The sequence below is a fragment of the Podarcis raffonei genome, chromosome 2 (assembly GCF_027172205.1).
Source record: "Podarcis raffonei isolate rPodRaf1 chromosome 2, rPodRaf1.pri, whole genome shotgun sequence".
In the NCBI taxonomy this organism is placed as follows: Eukaryota; Metazoa; Chordata; class Lepidosauria; order Squamata; family Lacertidae; genus Podarcis; species Podarcis raffonei.
The window spans coordinates 790,797-800,613 of NC_070603.1; positions in this window are offsets into that span (position 1 = coordinate 790,797).

Below are 9,817 nucleotides of genomic sequence, written 5' to 3' on the forward strand. Positions count from 1 at the left end.
TCCTCCAGCAGTGCCGTCCTCCCTAAAAGAAGGTGGACAACTCTGGGAAACGGGTGTGTGTGTATGTGTGTGCCGGAGGGACCATGGCGCCGGATATGCTTAAGACGGCCCTGATGACCAGCGCCAACTTAAAAATTTGTCCTAGGTCATAAGTTGCTGAGGACTGCAGGAAAATTTCTCTTCCCGTGGATACTGGTGATAGGAAAGAAGAGAAGAACAAACACACAGCGGCAATAGGACCTTTCTTTTCTCTGCATTTGGGGCTCAAGTTGGCTCCCATGCTTTGTAAACATTTTTGCACCTTTGTCTAATTCCACTCTCTTGAGGTATTGATTTGCTGTTGTCTGGTAGCTGGTCTTTTACAGCCTTGTCCAGTTATTCTAGCACTTAAGTAAACGGGCTGACTGTATATCCTTGAATTGCTAGTATTGTCAGTGGCTTGTCATGCAGAGTATGATTTCCTTTTATTTGTTTATTTTTAAAGGAATGAAACTGATAAACAGTTTTCTCAATTACAATTAAAAATGGAGCAAAACCCTTTGGTGCAAAGATAATATGAAATATTTTGCAGATCTATCCATAGCTCTTAGAAGCTATGCTTTTATAGTGTTGCTCTTTTGTCTCAAGCATTTTTTTAAATATAATTTTTATTAACAAACCAATCAAATCATATTAATTCCAAATTACAAAGCCATTTTTTTAAATTTTTGTTGGGGGTACCCATACTTCGAGCTCAGAAAGGGATCCAAACATCTCTCTTGCTGCTGCTTTAATATTCACAGTTCTGTCCAAATAGTATTCATAGTTCTGTCCAATCTTCTCTTTATTATTTTCCTCATCTTCTTGTTGTTATCATATATTCCTTTCTTTGTGACCTCTGATAGTCTCCACAAGCGGGTTAAAAACAAACGTCGTTATATCCTGTGTGAATTTTCCATTCCTCCAAGAGTCATATTCAGACGCCATTTCAGCACTTCCGTACAAAACATTCTTAAAGTCTGCCCATTAATCCTCGCAGGCCTGTCACTCTCTCCTCGATCTTCTTAGGGGGTTCTGCCAGGTCAAACTCACAGTCCGCTATAATAACAAAGCCATGGTCTCCTCCCCCTCGATTGTAAATCCTGCCACCAGGCCTGCTTCCTAACGAGTCTCTTTTTGTAACTGCGTCATTCCAAAGGCCTTTCATTCCTTTCCAAATATTCCACAAGCCAAGTCTTTGATTAGTAATTCATTTCCACACAGTTCTTAATCCTCCCGCTTATAATTATTAATTGCAACGATTCTTCCTGGGGGGGGGGGGAATTGTTAGGTAATCACATAAGATAAAAAAAGAAAAGTCCCCCCCCCCATTCCGACCCGTTCCAGCACACCAACCATTTGATGTGTCGTCTTCTTGCTTTGTTTTCCTGTTGAATCCAACCCGTCGCTCCACTTCACAGAGGTCACTTCAATTAGCAGTCTTAACTCTCGTTCTTCACTCGAAATATGTGCATTTGCTTCTCTCTAATTGTTTATTTTGAGCTGCAACCAGGCCGCGCGATCAGAGACAGCGTCCGGGAGAGCCGGCCCACACGAGTGCTGTGCGCCTTGTGCCCTCACCCCCTTCTTTCGAACTTGGGGGTGATTTATGGCAACCGCAGGCGAGGCAGTGTTCCCCATTCCCTTGGGGTAACAAGGGGGGCTGCATACTCCCATATCAGCCTCTTAATTACCTCGTGTGAGCTGGAGAGATGGTATTGTCGGTCACCTTCCAATGCGCCCCTAGCGGCCCCCCCCCCCCCGTCTCAAGCATTTTGTTTGGTGTTCTAGCTGCTATTTAAAAATGCTCACTCACTGGATCATCACCTTGTCGTGGTGAGTGGGCTTGCATGTTCCTATGATCCTGTATGGGATAATTATTCCAGAACAATTTTGAGTAGACAGGAGGAGTTGACCATGTCAGATCACTGTCTATCTCTTCCTGGCTCTGCTTATCTATGTTTTATTACTTTCTCTATCCATTGTAAAAACACCATCACTGGACCCAACAACATCAAACATACCATCTCTGGACTATTTAATTGCTCATCTTCTAACAATGTGTATGCTATCAAATGCCAGCAGTGCCCTTCAGCTCTCTATATTAGACAAACAGACCAAACCCTACGCCAAGGATAAATGGACATAAACCTGACATCAGGAATCACTAGATAGAGAAACCAGTAGGAGAACACTTCAATCTCCAAGGACATTCTATACAAGACCTCAAAGTAGCTGTCATATTACAAAAGAATTTCAGAAATAGACTGGAAAGAAGTTGCTGAATTACAACTTATTACCAAACTTAAAACCATGGAGAGACCTGGTCTGAATAGAGACATTAGATTCTTATTTCATTATACATGATAAAGCTATTTTTGGCCATAGAATCATAGAATCATAGAGTTGGAAGAGACCACAAGGGCCATCGAGTCCAACCCCCTGCCAAGCAGGAAACACCATCAGAGCACTCCTGACATATGGTTGTCAAGCCTCTGCTTAAAGACCTCCAAAGAAGGAGACTCCACCACACTCCTTGGCAGCAAATTCCACTGTCGAACAGCTCTTACTGTCAGGAAGTTCTTCCTAATGTTTAGGTGGAATCTTCTTTCTTGTAGTTTGGATCCATTGCTCCGTGTCCGCTTCTCTGGAGCAGCAGAAAACAACCTTTCTCCCTCCTCTATGTGACATCCTTTTATATATTTGAACATGGCTATCTTATCACCCCTTAGCCTCCTCTTCTCCAGGCTAAACATGCCCAGCTCCCTTAGCCGTTCCTCATAAGGCATCGTTTCCAGGCCTTTGACCATTTTGGTTGCCCTCCTCTGGACACGTTCCAGTTTGTCAGTGTCCTTCTTGAACTGTGGTGCCCAGAACTGGACACAGTACTCCAGGTGAAGTCTGACCAGAGCAGAATACAGTGGCATTATTACTTCCCTTGATCTAGATGCTATACTCCTATTGATGCAGCCCAGAATTGCATTGGCTTTTTTAGCTGCCGCGTGACACTGTTGGCTCATGTCAAGTTTGTGGTCAACCAAGACTCCTAGATCCTTTACACATGTACTGCTCTCAAGCCAGGTGTCGCCCATCTTGTATTTGTGCCTCTCATTTTTTTTTGCCCAAGTGCAATACTTTACATTTCTCCCTGTTAAAATTCATCTTGTTTGTTTTGGCCCAGTTCTCTAATCTGTCAAGGTCGTTTTGAAGTGTGATCCTGTCCTCTGGGGTGTTAGCCACCCCTCCCAGTTTGGTGTCATCTGCAAATTTGATCTGGATGCCCTTGAGTCCATCATCCAAGTCGTTGATAAAGATGTTGAATAAGACCGGGCCCAAGACAGAACCCTGTGGCACCCCACTAGTCACTCTTCTCCAGGATGAAGAGGAACCATTGATGAGCACCCTTTGGGTTTGGTCAGTCAGCCAGTTACAAATCCACTGAGTGGTAGCATAGTCAAGACCGCATTTTACCAGCTTCTTTACAAGAATATCATGGGGCACCTTGTCAAATGCCTTGCTGAAATCAAGGTAGGCTACATCCACTGCGTTCCTTTCATCTACCAGGCTTGTAATTCTGTCAAAAAACGAGATCAGGTTAGTCTGACATGACTTATTTTTCAGAAATCCATGCTGACTATTGGTGATCACAGCATTCCTTTCTAGGTGCTCACAGACTGTTTGCTTAATGATCTGCTCCAGAATCTTCCCTGGTATTGATGTCAGACTGACTGGGCGGTAATTATTTGGGTCCTCTCTTTTCCCCTTTTTGAAAATAGGGACAACATTTGCCCTCCTCCAGTCTGCTGGGACTTCGCCTGTTCTCCAGGAATTCTCAAAGATGACTGCCAGTGGTTCTGAGATCACATCTGCCAGTTCTTTTAATACTCTTGGATGCAGTTCATCTGGCCCTGGAGACTTGAATACATCTAGACTAGCCAAGTATTCTTGTACTATCTCCTTAGTTATTCTGGGCTGTGTTTCCTCTGCTGAATCATTTGCTCCAAATTCTTCAGGTCGGGCATTGTTTTCTTTATTGGAGAAGACTGAGGCAAAGAAGGCATTGAGGAGTTCAGCCCTTTCTGTGTCCCCTGTTCGCATTTCACCATCTTCTCCTCTGAGTGACCCCACTGTTTCTTTGTTCTTCCTTTTGCTACGAACATACCCATAAAAGCCTTTTTTGTTGCTTTTAACCTCTCTAGCAAGCCTGAGTTCATTCTGTGCTTTACCTTTTCTGACTTTGTGTCTACACGTGCTGGCTATTTGTTTGAATTCCTCTTTGGTGGTTTCCCCCCTTTTCCATTTTTTGTACACATCCTTTTTTAATCTTAACTCAGTTAAAAGTTCTTTAGATAGCCACCTTGGCTTCTTTAGGCACCTTCCATGTTTCCGTCTCATTGGTATTGCCTGAAGTTGTGCTTTTACTATCTCCCTCTTAACAAACTCCCAGCCATCATGAACTCCCTTTCCTTTTAGTATTACTGTCCATGGGATCTCACCCAGCACTTCCCTAAGTTTTATGAAGTCGGCTTTCTTAAAGTCAAGAAATTGAGTCCTAGTATGCTTGGCTGCTCCTTTCCGCTGTATAGTAAACTTCAGAAGAGCATGATCACTCGCGCCTAATGATCCTTCGACTTCTACCCCACTAACCAGGTCATCAACATTGGTTAGGACCAGATGTAAAATGGCTGTTCCTCTTGTTGCTTCTCCCACTTTCTGGACAATGAAGTTGTCTGCAAGGCCAGTGAGGAATCTGTTTGACCTTATGCTCTTGGCTGAGTTTGACATCCAACAAATATCCGGGTAATTGAAGTCCCCCATTACTACTATCTCCCTTTCTTTTGCATGCTTGGCCATCTGTTCCAGGAAGGCATCATCTATGTCCTCCGTTTGGCTTGGGGATCTATAGTAAACCTGTTATTCTTCTCTCCCTTAATTTTGACCCAAATGCTCTCACTTTGGCTTTGAGGTTCTAAATCTTGGATCTCTTCACAGGTATACACATCCCTGACATATAACGCCACTCCTCCTCCTTTCTTGTCTGGTCTGTTTCTCTGAAATAGATTGTATCCCTCCATTATTACATTCCAATCGTGGGACTTATCCCACCAGGTTTCAGTGATTCCTATTATGTCATATTTAGTTTGCTGTACCAATAGCTCAAGCTCATCTTGTTTATTTCCCATGCTTTGCGCATTAGTGTACAGACATTGAAGTCCATTAATCATTCCCCCGTGTCTCTTATTTAAGGATTTTTTCCTCCCACCACTAGGTCTGCGTGCTGTTTGCTCCATTCGGTCTATGACATTTGGATGATCATCTTCATCAATTGATAGACTCCTACCTTCAGGAGCACTGTCTCCCTCCCCCACATTAGTCAGTTTAAAGCCCTCCTGATGAGGTTTCTGAGATTTTTTGCAAAAACATTCCTCCCAACCGTTGTGAGGTGCAGCCCATCGCTTGCCAGAAGTCCATCTTCAAGAAACTGCATTCCGTGATCTAAGAATCCAAACCGTTCCTGTTTACACCATTTGCGAAGCCAGTTGTTCACTTCCACTATTTTTCCCTCTCTCCCTGGGCCACGTCGTTCAACTGGGAGGACAGATGAGATGACAATTTGTGCATTTAATTGCTTCAATTTCCTGCCCAGAGCCTCGTAATCTCTTTTGATCTTCTGGAGGCTATTGCTTGCAGTGTCATTGGTTCCCACATGAACCAAGAGGAAGGGGTATTTGTCAGTGGGTTTTATGATTCCTTGCAGTCGTTCAGTTACATCTTGGATCTTAGCCCCGGGGAGACAGCACACTTCCCGAGACATCTTGTCAGGCCCACAGATCACTGCTTCTGTTCCCCTCAGTAGGGAATCCCCTATCACCACTACACGCCTCCTCTTAGGTCTGGTCGGGGTTCTTCCGTGAGCTGTCCGTTCCAAAGTCGCCTGCACATTCCCTGAGGACTGCCTTTGCTGCTCGTCTTCATATACCTGATCGACTGTAATGAGGGAGAGATCCTCAAATGGAGTCTGCTCTTCGTCTTCCATGCTAGGGGAGAGGACCTCAAAGCGATTGTGTATTTCTAAACAATCAGAGCGAACCCTGGGCCTCCTACTTCTTTGAGTCACGTTTCTCCATATATCTGGCTCCTGTGTTGGTGAACTAGCCTCCTTCTCGGGACTCCCCTGTCTCCTCCTTGGTGGAGACGGTGTGCTCTGTTGCTTCCAAGAAGAGCTCCAGCTCTCTAATTCTTTGGAGCGTAGCTACACGTTCCTCCAGTTGCTGGACTTTGTCTTTTAAGAGGGCAATTAACATGCAATTGCTGCAGGTAAAGCTGCCTGCAACCTTTGGCAAGATGGCAAACATTGCGCAGGAACCACAGGCGACTGCAGCTGTTCCCTCACCCTCCATCTTGAGAACGTGTCGTTGGGGGTGACTACAGCGGTCCTCCATCATAAAAAGCGTGAAGACAGGACAAATAAATCCCCCCCAAAAAACCTAGGTTTCCCCCAACAAACGTTTGAGACTAGCTCCCCTAAATCTAAAAGATGGATCAAACTGCTGCCCTGCAAGCTCCATCTCATCCCTTGCTTTTTTCCTGTAAGACCAATTGCAGTTGTTAACAGTCGTCAACAGGTTTACCACACCTATTAGCCAATCACTCATTCCCACCACCCTTCTGAGTAATATCCCTCCCCACCCTCTCACTACATATAAAGGTCTGGTGACTTCTGTTTCAGTTGTAAACAAAATCTGCCCTTCTTCCTGTCAGGACTGGTCGTTGTCCTCTTCAGATCACCACACAAACACTTATTGTTAGTTTATAACTTTTTATTGTATATTAACAAACAAATTTTTAAACGCTCCTTATCTTTAACTATTCTTCCTCAGAGTCACTTATTTCAGATACCTTCTGAGCTCTGCTTCTCCGTGACCAGCCACCTTCAAAATGGCGAAGGTGCCCTTTCCTTCGCTTTCCCGCTCTTTTTCCTCCCCTCCTGGCTAGAGCTGGCTTGTATCTCCCCTCCTCCGAATCTGAGCTAGAACTGAGCCCTGGCCTTTCCTGGGAACAGCCGGTCCCTCCCTCTTGTTCCTGTTGCTCTCTTCTGTTAGATTCACTGCTCTCCTTCCCCCCTTGGGGAAAACATTCTCCCTCTGGGAAACTGGAAACTTCTAACTCTTCCCTGACACTTCCCTTATGGGGTATCCAAGAGCCTGTATAGAGTCCTTAAGTGGGTTCTCTATCGGTAGGAGAAAATAACACGAGGCCAACCAGAGAATATTGAGAAGCAAAGCAGCTAGTAAGTCTGATATTTATTAAAGCTGTTGCAACAGGGTGCTCCCCTCACACGCAGGAAAGGTGGAGGACCCAGAACAAAGGGGTGCCTGCCTTTATATAGATATTTTTAATTCCCTGCCCTGGAGCTCAAGACCACCCCTCCATACATCATACATACATCACAGAAGGGGTGTAACCCAAGACTACCCCCCACAAACATACCTACAACACAGAAAAGGCGGTCTACAACAGAAATTTGAATGTTGTTGTTTTTCCTGTCTGCCAGGTTTTCTAATAATGCCTTATCTGATTGCCTTTCCTGGTAGTCTGGCCATTCCTTTGAATGTTCAGAAGGTTTTGAATTTGCTAGATAATGAATCTGAAGGGTCATGGAGTGTTGAATGTAATTGGGACGCTGCAAGCCCCCACCTCTAAGGAGGAGGCTCAGCAGTTAGTGGGGCCAGTGGGCTTTTGGAAGCAGCACATAACCCATTCTAGCCCAGATCCTGAGACCAATCTATCAGGTTATCAGAAACAAAACACAGTTTGGGTGGGGGGAGCAGCAACCAAAAGTGTTATCTGAGGCTGAATCTGTTGTAGCTGCACCTATGCCTTTTGGACCTTACATCAAAGAACAGCCTTTTGAGTTACAAGTGTCTGCAAATGAGGAAGGGGCTGTTTGGAGTTTGCAGCAAAAGGGACCTACAGGGAAAAGAGTGCGTCTGCCTAACACAGAGTACTCTCCATTTGAGAGGCAGCTTTTGGCATGTTACTGGGCTCCAGTTGGAGAATAGCCTTTACCAAAGGTGTCATGGACATTGAAGACGCTCAAACACAGGACGAAAAAGAGAAACGTGTTAAGAGGAAGGTACACTTGGCAAACTCACCAGGATCAATTTCCGCCCAGAAACCTATTTCCCCACTGGAAGGATATGTGGATCCAGAATTAGCCTCCACAGTCACTCATGGATTCACTGTTAAGACCACGTTCATGGAAACAAATCTTACTTGGCTACAAGTGATCGTCAAAGAAGAAAAAAGATTTAACTTTCTTTTTCTTTTTCTGCAGATGTTGTTAAGCTTTCAGCTGGGTTGCATCCTGGCCTTTGTTAAAGTGCTAGAAACAGCCTTGTTTGCTTAATTGGAAAACAGGGCTCCGGAGAGGGGCTGCTTCAAATGGTGATCGCTCAAGTGCTGCTGCTGCTGCTGGCACTGACCAAGCCCAGCCCCCTTCCTTCTCTAGTCAGGGCGGGGAGAAGCCAGGAGAGAGGGAGGAGGCGCTGCTGCCGCCACTGTGTGAGGGAGAGGGAAAGAACACGCGCACTGGCGATCCACACGGCGATTCCCAGACTGTCCATGGGCCAGATCCAGCCCCCGGGCCTTAGTTTACTGACCCATGGCTTAATTGATAGACTCGCACAGCCTGACTTGGGTATGCGCCAGTGATCTAGGATGGCCATGTGCCCTACTTTACAAAAGACAGTCCTCTGTTTAAAGGGCTGCCCAGACCTAGTCTTAACATCAGAGGCATGGTTGGTGGTGACAGAAAAGAGAGCTTTCTTGGTGGCTGCTCCCATATTGTGCAATTTCCTCCTTTTTCTCTTTCCACTAAGACCTTCCTATTCAGATAGGCCTTTGAAAACTGTGTGAAGACAATGTGGAGCAATCAGTATTTTACTGCTGGTTCTAAATGTGTTTTAGCTGTTGTTCTTAACTAGTTTGTTTTTATTGCTTTGTATTTTAGAATGATGCTTTTAAAATGCTTTTAAAATGTTGTAGGCTGCCTTGAATCCCAGCTTGAGAGGATATAGATACACTAAGTAATAAACCTTACAGATTTAGAACTGGGAGAAGAGGCCCTGAGCTGGCTTGTGCATATTTGGCACATGAAGAATGAGCAGGCACATGGGTCAAACTTCCCCCCACCACTGCATTTATTTGTTCGCATTATAGCCAGTGCTTTTCTTCTAGAAAAAGAGGTTTAAGTACTCACCATGAAGTTGTTAACAGGAAGTTGCCACATTTTAACCAGCGCTTTTCTTGGGGGTGGGGGGTGGAATGCTGGTGCTGCATGCTTTGAGTACCCCCTGAAAAAAAGCACTGATTACAGCCATAATTTATAAATGCATCTATACATATCAATTAGCATATGCAGTTTTTTCTTTTTATTGTTGATGTTTAAGTGGCCACCCTACAACTATATATATATATGAGCAAGGCTGCAACGGAGTACCCTGGACTCTTCAAAACAATTCTTAACAGTTTGAATGACGTAACTTTATCTGTGTAAAAATACATTAAAACCACAATATTCTATTTTAAAGTACGGCTATTTAAAAATGTAACCAACTCTATGAGGTGACTATTAATAGTTTGAAAAATGGAAGCGAGTCACATGCATGTGAAAACCTCACATTCCCCACCTCTGCCCAGCTCTGGCTCTGGGAGTTTGCTCATTTAGTTATTTCATAAAACTTAGGTGCCGCTTGATTGTAACAAACTAACTTACTTCCAAGCGGCTGACAAAAAA